At 39.1% G+C, this 15,000-nt stretch overlaps 2 long non-coding RNA genes across 2 annotated transcripts in view; both read left to right on the forward strand.

The window, feature by feature from the left end:
- The window catches only part of LOC138034775 (uncharacterized), an 18,376-nt gene extending 8,229 nt beyond the window's left edge, over positions 1 to 10,147 (forward strand). Inside the window, exons 2-4 of the long non-coding RNA XR_011129202.1 lie at positions 1,706 to 1,928; positions 9,332 to 9,439; positions 10,084 to 10,147. This is a non-coding gene — a long non-coding RNA (uncharacterized lncRNA). The remainder of the gene's footprint in view (positions 1 to 1,705; positions 1,929 to 9,331; positions 9,440 to 10,083) is intronic.
- A 2,265-nt stretch (positions 10,148 to 12,412) lies between these two features.
- Positions 12,413 to 15,000, forward strand: part of LOC138034776 (uncharacterized) — a 2,625-nt gene continuing 37 nt past the window's right edge. The window contains exons 1-3 of the long non-coding RNA XR_011129203.1: positions 12,413 to 12,539; positions 13,978 to 14,058; positions 14,926 to 15,000. The exon at positions 14,926 to 15,000 is cut by the window's right edge and continues 37 nt beyond it. This is a non-coding gene — a long non-coding RNA (uncharacterized lncRNA). The remainder of the gene's footprint in view (positions 12,540 to 13,977; positions 14,059 to 14,925) is intronic.

Raw genomic sequence — 15,000 nt, forward strand, 5'->3', positions numbered from 1 at the left:
AGAAATGATAGGGCAAAAGGCCATTGCTATAGCTTTGCCTGGATTTAACGGTCTTGGACGTTCGGTGACCCCAATTTTTCTTTCCAGAAACGGATTTTATTTACAATTATCTCCACGTTGTCCCAAAATGAACAAAAAATCAAAGTGGGGAGTTAAAAACATTTCAATATTTCTGCTCACGGGACATCAAATCCTGCCATCTTGCGGCTGCAAGGCGCGTGAAACTGTGGTCGCTAAATGCGAACTTGATCTTTAAGGAACCTCACCAGTTGACTAAATTCACTTAATAAGTCCACTTAAACAACATTTGGCAGAGACGATTTCACTATATTTAGGTTTACAGACACTGGCCTTATTCGCTAACGAAGCCCGATTTTGTCACATTTTGGGTGTTTTTCCGGGCATGTTCTCTCCAAAACGAAGACGGTGACCCCCCATTTTTTACATTTCTGACATGACTAACTCATCATCTTACAGTGGTAAAAGTTTCAGAAAAAAAGAAGAAGAAGTACTCTCAGTGTAAAACGCAGAATCAGTTGCCACAAGATACGCGTTGAAACAGGTAGGTATGACAAATCCCTGTCGATGAAAAAATATGTTCCGTCTGTGGTGGTAATAAAATTGAGGACGAAACCCATCTCTTACTAAATTAGAAGAGATATTCCTCGATAAGAGATACATTCCTTTCAAAATTGAAACAACATTTCATGATATACGAAAATTATCACATGAAAATTTGATGTACAGTGAGAGCTAAATCATGCTTAAACTTCGACGCCTTTGCAATGCTGTATTGTTATAGTCATGCAAATAAAGCTCACTGTTGTTGTTGTTAGCCTAATATTCACAAAATTGCGTTTGACAGCTGACCAAACTGCAATTTTATAAGAACGAAATTTCAGTCTCGCGCTTGGGAAGAGTAGATGTTTGTCGAAGATTTTTTTCCGAGAAATCAGAAGCCTTGGGAATTTTGTCTCACTCAATATACTGAAAAAGGCTTTTCTGTTTAACACAGTAACTTTACATACATAGGGGCTTTTCAGGGCCAATGAAACACAATCAACGAAATGAAGGAACAGAACAACAACAACTGTTAAGAATCCCAACTTGCCTGAGGCAAACCAGTTGACTATTTACAAGTGCAGCTGCGAAGTTGAACCAGGGACTACCAGGAACAAATTCAATGAGTGGTCAGAGCGGGTCTTGAACCTGGGATACCCGGATCTCAAGGCAAGAGCCTTAACTACTGGGCCACACTTTCAATTTAAATTGCAGCTGTCTCCATTGATAGAGAACTGAGACTAACTCCACTGATAGAGAATACATGAAATGTCATACATTTAAGAATCAGATGTAGAAATGTTATGATTTTCAATGATCATGGTTGATCAGGAAGAAAGTGACGTAATTTGGGTTTTTACTCTTTCGTCCACTGCACATCATAGTAGAAAACAGTCCTGAAGCAATTTTATGATGAAAATCTAAAGAGAACAGACAAAAACGAAACTGACAGGAGTCAATGGGTTAAAAGTCCGGTAAAATGTCTTAGGGAGTTGGAGGGAGTTGGAGTGTGGTAGGCTACAATCTTTCTTGACTGAGCAATTTTGACTTTAGGTATACAACGAAACTTCAGTGGCATAGAAAAGTACAAGTGCTGAGACATAGTTGAACATTACACTTTTAATAGTAATTTCCTTTCGACAAGGTCGAAATCCACAGTAATGGAAGGCTGATTGTTGATGGAGGAAATCGACAACCTCCTGAAGGTTCCCAACGTTTGGGCGGAGGAGCAGGCGGAATCATTCAGATAATTGCACCGAAAGCTTACCTTTCCGCCGGCAGTTTATCCTTAAAACATGGAACTGGTGGCAATAAAGAGTGCCAACCTGCGAATGACACCAATGCCTATGGATATTTTTATTTGCCAGGTAAGAAAACATACAATAGTCATAAATGTCTATAACTTTCAGATCCGCAGAAGGCCTGGCTTAATTAAGTTTCCCAAATCTCTAATAATTTAAAACCGTGAATATGTGATTACCTTCCAAAGAAAATACACTCCAAGAACCATTTGTTGTTTTAGTAAATTTGGAACCCTGGCTAAGCATGCAGCTCGTACATTTCCTGAAAGAGGACATTACTGAACCACGAGACAACGCGGGAAACAGCGAACCGAAACACCATGTATGACCCCACCATACATTGAATACTCACCGACAAAGGTTGGATTTTGAGATGAAATATTATTTTAGGCCTAAAACTACCCCTAATTATTAGGATTAAGATTAAAGACTCTCTGTCTACCGAGATGCTTTACTTAGGCCTTTGTTTATGTTTTCATTCGGTGTGAAGTAACGATTGGGAAAGAAATAAGCGACAAAAAGCTACAAAGGAATACTAGAAAAGCTGGCCAGTCAAATAAAAAATAAATTTGCAATGAATAAAGCACCGAAGCCGCTCTTGGACTTATAAGTCTTATAACATGTTATCGGGTCAGTTTCGGATTGATTTTGTCACGTTACGCGGCTTGCGTCGCAAGAAATCTACACAAAAAAATTCAATAAAGTACATTTAATGCTGATCTCCGTTTTTGGTAAAAGTACTCGTTGGTCTTGCCTTTAACAACTTGAATATATTCTTTCTGGTAAATTTGTTCACTAAGGCTCTGCTGCAAACGTTGCCGTTAACAGTCACACAACAACTTGGGCATCGTTCAATTCGGCAATATATTTTCAGGAATGCTTTTAACTGCTAACCAAACAAGTGCATCTCATATAAATGTTATATGAAACAATAATTAGAATTCCAAACAAGTCTCGAAATAAAATAAGTAAATATCCAACTATTAATTTATAAAGAGATTACAAATGTCAATCGGCTTACCACGAAAGGACATCAGCAAACTCAGTTTTAGTTAAATTTTGTGGTATCCCCAAACATACTGCCTTTAGCTGAGGGTCTCAATGGGGGGGGGGGGGGGGGGGTCTATTTTACGGTTGACGGTTAAAATTAAGTCGTTTTGACGGTTGACGGTTAAATTTTAGGTCATTTGACGGTTGACGGTTAATTTTTCGGAATGACGTTTATCACACGAATTTAAAGCACAAATTTGACTGTAAGTTTTAATAAAACGATATGTTTTTTCTCATATTTGAATACTGGATTTAATCCTATAATTTGTTCACTAAAAATAAGGTTATTGGTCTTCAACTATGTCAACTATGTGTATTATTAGCGTAATTACATCACCTCCCTTACCGCTGTACGTATTACGACACCGGAAGTGTTAACCGACGGAAGTCAGTTCTGTCGCTAGCCGGTTTTACTTGAGACTACAAGTAAAAATATGTATTTCTGTGATATATTAAAATGATCAATTATTAACAGCTTGACTTGACCCCATTCAAGTCAATCGGTCTCGATCATTTAAGGATATCTGAGAAATTTGACGCCTAATTTTGGCTCGCTCATTTGACGGTTGACGGTAAAAATATTCCGTTTTTGACGGTTGACGGTCAAGTTTTGGGCCATTCGACGGTTGACGGTCAACCCCATCGAGACCCTCTTAGCTGCTCAGGTCGTAACATTTTCTTGAATTGATTGTTGGTCCAACTGCTCAGTCCTCCAACCCACGTTGAAACGCTTGCGAATTGGTCCTGGTCCCTAATAAACTATGAAGCACCGAGTAAGAACAAATCCCGATGGGCGTCTACGATAACGAATGATTTAAAGAAGGGAAAACGCACCGACGGAGAAACTGGAGGTTTCATATCATACTAAACCTGCGTGTCTGTGCGCGGTGCATCTTGGTAGACAGAGAGTCTTTAAGATTTGAGAGTAGGAGCAATAACGTTATAGGCCTAATTAGGCCTCTAAAATGATATTTTATCTCAAAATCCAACCTTTTTAGGTTAGTATTCAATGTATGGTGGGGTCATACATGATGTTTTGGTTTTTCGTTTCGCTGTTTAGCTGTTTCATGTATAATTCCCCTGAAAGTTGTTTCCTGACGTAATTTGGAAATCTCTCCAAATATTAAGACCTTGGGAACAGGATTCATATTATATAGAGGGTCGTACAGGGGTATTCTCGTGATGCGTGATTAGCTGATTTTATTTTCCGTGAAACGTGAATTTAATAAATTATTCTTCGTGATCCGTGACCTGAACGTCTTGCGTGATTCGTGAAGAACTTGAATTATTAACCGATATTCGTGATTTTACTACTCTATTCTGCGTGATTTTTGAGATGCAAGTTCTCCGGAAGATTTCTTAGACTGAAAACATCAAATGTGACAAGACGTCACATAATATATCGTAAAGTAATCCATTGTGCAAATTCACGTGCTTTGCATGCCTATCATGGATGGGATGTCGACTCCTATCGTCTCCCCTGTCACGGGAGGTCAAAGGACCGTGATTCGCAACATCGAAACTTCCGAGACATGGCAGGGACAAGTACGTCTAGTACGATGAGGTCGATGAGGGTCGAGTGTATTATATTTTACGTGGACCTGAAGTATGTGGGCTCGCTTAATTTGCTTGAGAAGGAACGAGTTCGCTTTCCGATTACAGACGAACATTCATCTTTGGCAGTGTTTACTAAAAAGTTCGTGGAATTTGCGGAATAAAGGCAGAGGCCGAGAAACGTGGCCTCGGCTCCTGTGTTGAACTTAAATTGTGTCGTCTTGAAAAGGGAAAAGATGGCAGTAAGGCCTTTGCGATAAATACACAAGAGCAATGGGACGAGGAGAGACCACTCCACCAGGAGCCCATCACCGGGAGCGTGCAACGTACCTATTTTCGTGCAACGGCGTTTTCACAAGTAAGGTTATTTTTAGATAGGCCTTTCCCGCGAATTAGCTTTCAAAAGCCAATCAGAAGCGGTGCATAATTAATAAGTTTATTATTAATTATGCACCGCTTCTGATTGGCTTTTGAAAACTAATTCGCGGGAAAGGCGTATCTAAAAATAACCTTACTTGTGAAAACGCCGTTTCACAGACGCTGTATGAAAGTTGCATGCTCCGGGTGATGGGCTCCTGACTCCACTCGTAAAAGCTAAACTCTGAGATTTAAGGAGGCTCGAAATATTTTTCCGTTTTTCAATCAAATAAGCATATTCTGTCCTTAGATACAGTTAGGGTAATCATATTAAGGCGAAATCTGGCCAGGGTATTAAGTACCCATCGTAGATTTCTTGCATTATATTTTCCTCCAAAATAACTTACCATGGCAACGATATTAGGCATTTCTTTGAGCCTTAAAATCAACTTATGTTGCCTTTTTTCAAGAAACGGGACGGTGAAATTTTCCCATTTAGTGTTACCAGATAATGTTAGAAATACTCTCTAAAATATTTAAAATTCAACAAAATCTGTAGGTCAGTTTTTCAAAAAAATAAGTTTTTTTGAAATGTGCCTCTAATTTTTTTTTCAGTTACAGAATTTTTTTTAAATTTGAAAGACAAATTCACCGTCGGGAAGCAGAGATATAAACGAGTAAAGTTGCAAAATCAGGAAAAATGAGGGGGTTACAAGATCGGCATTTACGCATGCGTCACCCGCTCATTCGAGTGCACGCGCGAGTTGAGCTGAAGGTCAACACAAACGGATTTAAATGACCATTAACCCGTTTGTGTAGAATTTCGTAGTTTTCATGAATAGGAGATGTCTATTTATATTCATAGGAATTAGAAGAAAGGAGAGCGAAATTAGCGGTATTTGCTTATTTCTTGTGACCCATTTGAATCACAAGCTGACGCGAGCAGCTTACGAATTGCGTGTGTGGGTACGCGCGCGCTCAGCGGAAAACCCTTTCGAGCCTCCTTAAAGGCTAAAACACGTGGGTGGAAAGCGTGAGTCAGGCTTGTCAACCCCTATGATATTTCAATGCGAAGCGGACGAATGATCAGAGTCGTCCAACGAGAGTGAGTTAGGTAGGTGATTACGATATGCAGCCTTTACTTAGCCTTTCATGATTTTGCTTTTTCCAAACACTCTTTCTTGCCTAAGAGAAGGTTATTAAAAGGAGTATCTTACTTGTTTATTTCCGTGATTCGGGAAAATGAAATTTTGATATCCGTGATCCGTGATTCGTTGTTTTTTCTGTTCGTGAACCGTGCGACAGACCCCCCCTGTACGACCCTCTATATAGGCCGGTTTAATTCTTTTCCAATCACGTCTTGTTTTTGAGAGCAGTTAAGCTAACAGGGTAAGTGATTTCCGCACGATTGTTTGAATGACGAAAGTAAAGCACTTAACTTCCTGATATGATCTCTTATGGGCTGTTGAATTGTTATTTTTCCAAAGTTTCAGTTGTTCAAGAAGTGAATAGCGATCTTTAGTGGATAAACGACAATCAAAGGGATATGCATTCTCAAAACTAAATGAATTATCCCATGGATAGCGTTATCAGTAGCATATGGGGAATGATTCGACCAATTTATTCAAAATGGCGGCCACTTGTAATAAGTCAAGATGGCTGCTATTTAAAGAGATACAAGCCGTGTAGGTATACGGGGGTTTAATGAGATGTAGAGCGTCTACGTATATGGGGCGTTATTTAAATGAGATACATGTACACGCCATGTAGGTTTATGGAGTTTTAATGAGATGCAGTACATGCAAGTGTGGGAGAGCTTTTATTTATTTATTAAGAAGATCTAGGTTCGAATTATGAATCAGTTAAATGGATTTGTAAGAGAGATTTGTGTTCTGTGCTTCTGTTATGTCCGACCAGCCATCCGGGTGGTCGCAAATATGATGCTAAACGAACAATGGAAAAGGCAAAGGAGTGAGAGGATCCTCGCACTTAGAGTGGTACTATGATCAAAAAATCATTTCCTTTTTTTTTTTTTCAGATTTTGAAATCGTGTTCGCCTAACACCTAACTGGAAAAATTTTACGATTTGAGTTTTATCCAAAGGCTGTTTGTTTTGAGTGTAAGTTTTGGATTTCACGGTCCGCCATTACTCACGTTCAAAACTGGCCGATTGGACCTCGGAGGGTTGGATCTAGAGAAAATGACGTCATTTACTCACTAGCTTAAAATTTCAGCGTGTAAACGCAATTTATTATATATGCAAAACACGGGTTTAAAAGTCTGAAAGCCTGAAACTCCCGTGCTGCATATTTATTTGGCCGCGTACACACGCATTGCATTCTTAAACCAGTGAGTCTTTGACGTCATTTTCTCCCCGACCCAGCTCTCTCAAGATTTTAAAGTAAGTAATGGCGGACGAATAAATAAGAAATTTCCAGTTAAAATAAACAGGTGTCTTTTTAAAATCAGAACTTAAAACTTGGGTCAGTTAGTGTTTAGTTAACATAGTTTTGAAATCCAAAGGAAAAAAGGATTTTTTTTCTGGTCGTAGTACCACTTTAAATGGACAATTTGAGCGATTGTCTCTTATAGTCACCAGAAAAGCAAGGTCGATTCCAGCCTCGCTTTCATTCAAAGGGCTGGTAACCGAGAACAGAACTGTAAAATTAACAAATTGAAAGTGGTTCAGCGTTGTCTGTACTCTTATCGACAACGATATTCGTCACCACAGTGGTCAAAATGTTGTGGACTCACGAGGCGCAGCAGGATGAATCCTTACGCCTTTGTCATAGAGATCCAGTGCTGCATGCTGTTTTAAACGACTTCGGTGGTTATGCAGGTAGTTTGCTTAAAGTGAGTGTTAAAATATTTTTGCTCCAGGAGACATTCATTCTTCGAACGGTAGATCTTGCAATAAATAAAAAAGCCATCGTACACTTACATATCCTGCATCCTATTAAAACCCCATTTTCCTACATGGCGTGTGTCTCATTTAAATAATGCCCTATAGACCTAGACGTTCCACATCTCATTAAAACCCAGTATACCTACATGGCCTGTACATATCTCATTAGCTAGCCACCATCTTGACTTATTCCGAGTGGCCACCATTTTGAACAAATTGGGCTAGTCATCCCCACCATTGTAGATGGTTTTCACGTTACGTCATCGCCGCCATGTTGGTGGACGGGATTAGGGCGGGATTTGGTTCATCTTGCCCGCTCACGGAATTAGTCATATAATATTGTAACTTAGTTTAGGGATCCACAAACAAAATTTGTCTTCAGCGAATCGTTATTCTACAAAAACGAGCGATAAGGATAATAAGCAGGTCCGATTATGATGCTCATGCAGATCCTATTTTTAAGTAACTCTAGATCTCCTTGCTTAAATTAAGACATTCATTTATTTCAATTAAGTCAATCATTTACCTTTGTACTCTTTTTGCAATTCTTTTCTTCCTTGAAAATTTGATATTTCCCTTGAATAATTGTACGGCCATAGCTATAACACCAGGCACGCACTTTCTTTTTGCTTACCATATTACAGAACAAATATACGTCAATTTTCTGTTTTCTTTCAAGGCCCACTTGAAATTCCTTAATAGTCTTACTCTAAGTTCAGATATCATTAGTTCTTCATCTCTTGCATCTGTGAAAAATAAGATACAGCAATTCTTTATTACAAAGTATTCATTCAGAAAAGACAATTAATGTTTGTATGTATATTACATTTTAATAAAATAAAACTGGCTCTCGACCCTCTCTCTGCATTTTGGCTTTTCTTATGATCACTCGTCCTTGTTCTTCGCGAGGAAACCTAATTTCATATAAGCCCCGCGGTTTCATTTGGTTTCCTCGCCACTTTTTATTTTTATCTTGTAAACTTGCATTCTTGTAATGGATCAGTGCAGTGTGACAAAATAAATAAATAAATAAATAAATAAACAAACAAACTGATACATGAAAGATATTAAGCATTATCATCAACTCAGTGGGAGCTCGGAAAAATTTGAACCCCCAGATGCAATTTGAACCCACGAGCCTCCGTGATCTAGTACGGCAGCTTCAACCACTGAGCTAAAGCTAAAACTATGGTCTTAAATTTATGGATTCTTATTTTTAAATTAATCGTGTTGTATATGAATGCCATTTGTGAATACCTCGTAATGGCTATCTTAGAAGGCTACTTGTCTAAAAGCGGATACGTTTGTCAATTAATGAATAAACTTGAGTTTTTGCTAGAAAATTAGTAATACCACTTAATTGTCACCAAATCACAAACTTGGTCACCTGACGTAAGAAGCAAGAGTTCAAAGCAGCAACACACTACAATCCAGGTAGACATAAAAGCCCGTGCACTGCACATTGTACCATTCTACCATTCGGATAAACTAATTTAAGTGGCCGGGATAACATAGTGAAAACAGCAATAAAAATAAGACTGTACATAAAGAAACAGCACTTGCCGGCCACAAGGTTGAAAGCTGTATGTTGTGTTATCCGTAGGGGACAATAGGACGGGAAAGTATAAGACATTTCCTGAAACACTCATTCATTTGAATGGAAATCCTTCTTCGGTGATATCAACTTCATCTGCTGTCCGACAAAGTAACGGTGAGTATTTGATTTAAAGAAAGAAAAAAATGCGACCCTGATCAACGACGCTTTTGAGAAAACCTTCCAAGTCGAGAAATTCTCAAATCCCGATTACAATTGTTTGAGGGACTTGGGATTCTTGGGCAATGTTAGCTAACTTTCTCTTTTGATTAAGTTAAAAGGAAACGCAAGATTTGTGGCCCTTGTTTTTCATCGCTACTCATGCAGAGATCTCTAAAATAAGAAACAAAGATTGGCCACGATGTAAGACGGTCACTGAGATAAGTCCCACGTAAATTATATCATGCAATCTTCCTTTTGAAATTTGAAACATTCTTCCATTTTGTAAGTCTAGCCACCCGCCTCAAATAGCGCTGTGTTTAGCCTGGCAGTTTTGTGGTCAGCCGTGTTCTCGACAGTCCTGCCCTTATGCCCAGAAAGGCATCTAATTAGATGTACGTCCAGTTTTGACCTCCAACACGAGGTGTCCCTTTAAATCTAAGCCTTTCCTACGAATTTCCAACAATAAAGACAAATGATACTACAATTATTCTGCTTTCGGTGGAAAATGCTTGGCAGCATGCGTAGTTCTGGCCAGTGTTAGTAATGGCAGAACGAAATACTCTCCACTAGTTTGTAATGGTTATTCTAAAATTTCTTAGTTGTGACACCAAGCCCATCAAAGAGCAGATCCCAGCCCCCAGTGTCACCGACATTATCTTCGGGTAAGTGTATAATTTCTATCATCCAAAATACGATACCATGCATTCAAATGGTTCATAGAAAGGTAAAAATTGTTTGGTTTCCAAAGGATTACAACACTGTCGATCCGTTAGGCTAAACGTTTTAGTATGGAAGCCGCAATAGAATTCATATTTTTCTGATACCATTTTCAAGTAATTTTTAAGGGTGTCCGACGAAGCCTTAGCTGCGTCTATGTTGATGCAGAGCACTGCTAAAAGACCTTTTAATAAGTTTTTTGAAAATCGAACTGATCAACTTTAATTTAAAGCAGATGTAACTATTAGAAGGTAATGTGAAGTGCTAGTTTTCTACCCATATGGACCATGTAAGCGTTAGCCCTACTGATGGAAATGGGCCCCCACAAGGACAGACAAAAACTCTGAACAGGGTGGGAATTCCACGACCTTCGGGTCAGATCATATCACCGCTGCTCTACCGACTGAGCTACAAGGTCAGACGAGAGCAGGTCGTGGGAATTTAAGATGTCAATGTCACGGCAATGAATATGCACAAGTACAAGGAAGGGTTACGTTTTTGCAAACGTTGGCCCTTGTTACGTTTACAGAGCTTCATCTGTTTCTGCTCTAGGACTGGGTAACAATCTTCCGTAGGATATTAGAACACTGGTATTAAATTCCTGGTTGTTTGAACGACTCGATACACTCATTGCTTGGCTGAGACTGTTTCTTGATATTATCGATTGTTTGAACTGAATGGCTGTAGGATAGCTTATTTGGGTTAAATGATAAATGCTCTTGTTTTTCCTAATCGCAAAATTTCTTTTTTTAGGCCTTACGGATACAAAAAAGCTGATAGACAAGTTGAAGCTTATTCGGGATAATCTTCAAAACCTAGTTAGTAGTAAAACATTAACACTGAGCAGCCTCAAAGGCCTACTTCATATAGAAACGCGCTCACTTTAAGGCAATTAACCTGTCAGGTGTGAAATAATGGACAAGAAGGCATCAAAGCGTTCTATTATACACTTTAATGTTAAAGCTACTTCTCTTAAAAATGAAGTAGTTACCTTCTCAAAGTTTGGCGCGACGACTTTATATTGTGTCAAATTCAACCAAAAGCGAATGCGGAGGTTTTTTGTTATGTAGTAAGTTCGATAATGCACACATTTTGATTGCTTCTTACCTATGATTCACTAGAGGACAGACGCATGGTGGACGTCATCATAAAAAACTTTCCAATTCTTTATAACATAAAAGAAATAAATTCCATGTTGCCGTTCGTCTGTTCTGTAATAGATCACCGAAGTCGTCCAAACGTGGTAAGAACAGTCACGTTGACAAACTCTGCTACAGCCTCGTGTGGCACTTTTTTGTTCATATCACATTTTGACGTCATCTGTGATCTGTTACTGAACAAACGAGCGGCAACATGGAATCTGTTTGTTAAATTGACTTGAAAAAGTACTTTCGCTTTGTCCACCGCTTCGATTGAGAAAAAGCGTTATAATGAATATGACGAGAAGATATTGGACTTACTGAGGGGCAAGTTATAATTTCCAAGTACTTTTAACACCACTGGGCATTTAACAAACATCCTGCGAGCTCTCTAAAACTCACCAGAGCGAGAGACTGTGCAGAAATAGTGTCAAGACTTTAAGTCACCGCAGCCCAAGTTTCTGGGCTGGTCATTCCGGTCAAACCGGTTTAGGCAGCGCGCGCATCATACTTTTGACAAGGTGAAGGTCAAAAGAGAGCCTTCAGTATGAAAATCAATACTACGTCTGGGAGTGCTATCGAGACTTCGCCTGGGTTTGAAACTGTCTCCTAGTAACGGCTTGCTCATATTCAATGAAGACTTGACACGATTTCTGCAGAGTCCTTTCTCTCTCGACGAGTTAAGAAAGGCTCTGCTGGCAGGGTGGGAATTTGACGACTCAGATATCAACTGAAACTGAGATATGTAGTGATCAAATACGTTAAAGGCTCACAATGAGTATTGGGTCGTAACAGACCTTCTTAGAGGAAAAAATCAACATTTCCGAATTAACTGAATCTTTTACGCAAGAATAGTCCTAACATTGTGTTGCCGGTGTGAGAGTTACTAGTCCATGCCTTTTTCACAGGGAAGTGTCTTCTCATTGCTGTGGTACGAATAATTTTCAGACCCGGAGTCGATGTGGCTTGTAAATAGACTAAAAAATAATAGTAAAAACTATTAATGATGTGCCATGTTTTTCCTCGTGCTTTAGACGGAAGACGTTGAATTGGACATTCGTCTTGCGATCTCCGAGCACAAGAATCTTACATCCAATCAATATACCTCGCAACAAACCTTGGATCTATGCCTGGAAACATTTAAACTATATCAGGACATTATGCCTTACATAGCTCAACGTGATCCTGAATTTGCAAAAGTGAGATTAATAATTATAAAATTTGTTATGTAATAACTAATGAGGATTACAGACAAAGAGAAACAAAAGATTTAGGTCACATGGATACCCTTATAGATCCCTTTTTTCACCCTGTCTGGAAACTTTGATACAAATACTAATTAATCGATTTGATAATGTGACTCACACTGCCCTGATGTCACAATCCTACATTGCAAAGTGACTTGAGCGATTCCGGACGGGTTGACGTGAGTCCGTCCGGAAAAAACCGCCCGGGCCCGCTCGAGCAGCATTATTTCAGATGATGTTCTTGTGCTGCGGGCTTTAACTGAGTGACTGCAGTGACACGTCGAAAGGTGAATCTTATTCTAATGAGCTTTCATGATCAGAGCAAGGATTTAAACTACTCTCCAATGCCAGCATTGCAAATGTTTATTGCCATATACTTTAAGACAGTTTCCTGGTCATGTGATTAAACACTGATTGACTAATGAATGAAATGCATATTTGAATTGCGGGTTATAGACGAAGGATAGAAGTGATCATCATGCAGTCCTTTCATGGAAACACATCAGCCCAACAAATTGACCTGCTTCCAACTGATTGACTTCATAGCTCAGTTGGTAGAGCATTGCACCTTCGTCTCTGAGGTCATGGATTCGAATCCAGTTGAAGCCGCCTGAATTTTTCAAGTGTGTTTGTGAGACAATTGCTTCAATTGTCCAGTTAAGTGCGAGGATCACTTCTATCTTTCGACTTATTGGATAAGTTAAGTCAGGTAGGATGGGGGAATATTCGCTTCTTGGTCTCGGTCCATAGGTCCTGCGGTATCCGACAATACCTATACAGAACTTCCAAGAATATTGAAAGCATTACTTCATGGTTCCAACCATAGTTAATTATACATAGAGGTGGTTAAGAAACTAGGCATGTTTCTTTATTTTATGTTTTTGTTCGCTGTTTTGGCCTTGACAATGCAAAAACCACACCCTTTTTCTAAAATACAACCAGTCAAAAGTTTCTGTTAATTTATTCAAACTCATTTGCAAAAACCAGATTGTGTATAGTCACAGGCAAGTCAACATGCAACTGTACTGTTCTCGCTTTTGAAGTTTTCGAGGTTTCATAACCAGTCCATCTATATGAACTATGTTGCAACGGATGATTTCTGAGGAAAAAGAAGGGAAAATAAATTATGCCGAACCCTCAGTGAAAATGACAATTGGATCCGCATAAAAGAAAGAACCACGAATGAAATAAATCAGAACCCGCTGGAATACAGGGCGTGAACGATAACTGAACATCATACTACTTTTATGTGGCAACCATAGGCAACAGTACCATTTATTTACCTTTGTTACCTTTGGTTGTAGTTATTCCAAATTAAGGAAGTAACGAGCTAAGGGAGATAAATACTGCTCAGGTTCTTCACTGTTGACTAAGAGTCTTTACGTTGCAGGACGTTCTTACGAGAATCTTTGAGCCTGCGTCAGATTGTATTGAAGACAAAAACCATGCTTTTTGGAGAGCGAATGAAAAGGTTTGTAACTCAAACTCTTCGGGGTTTTGCGGCACCACTTTGTGTACCTCGACATAAGCCGCGTTCATTATCCTTCTTAATTCTCTTTTGAATCTACTATGGTTAACGTTTGAACCACAGAATAAGCATGTTCATGTTACAACCCGCCCCTATAACGACCTTGACGAAAACACAGCTAGCCAATTACTTTTACATAATTTTCACGGTTATGTTTTCTTTTGGTTGACATGAAACTCAAAGACATTAACGAATACATTATAAGGGAAGCATAGAGTGCTAGTTCAGGTATCCTCCAATTTCTGAGATTCAGTTTAAATCCCTAATTGGAAAAGCGTTCGGTTGCTTTTCTTGTTGTATGATTGTTGTTCTGTTTGCTGGTTGGTTTCTTTGTTATTGTTTTTCCCGAGTATGCCTGAGTCAATAGGTGTGGTTACACACACCATGGTAAATGGTATTTTCCATGGTAAATTATGCCGCGTTGCCTCACACGTTGGTTTTGGTATACCGTGTTAACCAGCGGTGACACGTTACGGAGATTACCAAGGTAGAAAGAAATCTCACGCAATTCATTGGTGGGAAATTTAATCCCAACTTCATCAGCATCGAGATTGGCTCTTGTAACTAGGTCATCAAAACACCCTTCCAACTTACCACGTTAAGTGTCTGATCTTTTTTTCGTATCCTCGGAAATTTACTTTGGGAAATGTCGGTCACACGCACTAAATGCAGTTTTCCGTGGTAAAAGGGTCATTTACCGCGGTAGAAGTGACCCGTGTAACCGCACCTATTATATCGACCGATAAACACTGACACAGGTTATCTTCTTTGTCGTTGTCCTCACCACGTTTTTCTATGTTTATACTTTAGATGCCTGAATTATTGCAGACCTTGGAGGATATATCAGTTGCTTCTATTTTAAATGTTTCGTCAGAAGTGAATCAT

This window comes from Montipora capricornis, unplaced genomic scaffold, assembly GCF_036669925.1.
Source record: "Montipora capricornis isolate CH-2021 unplaced genomic scaffold, ASM3666992v2 scaffold_174, whole genome shotgun sequence".
NCBI lineage: Eukaryota > Metazoa > Cnidaria > Anthozoa > Scleractinia > Acroporidae > Montipora > Montipora capricornis.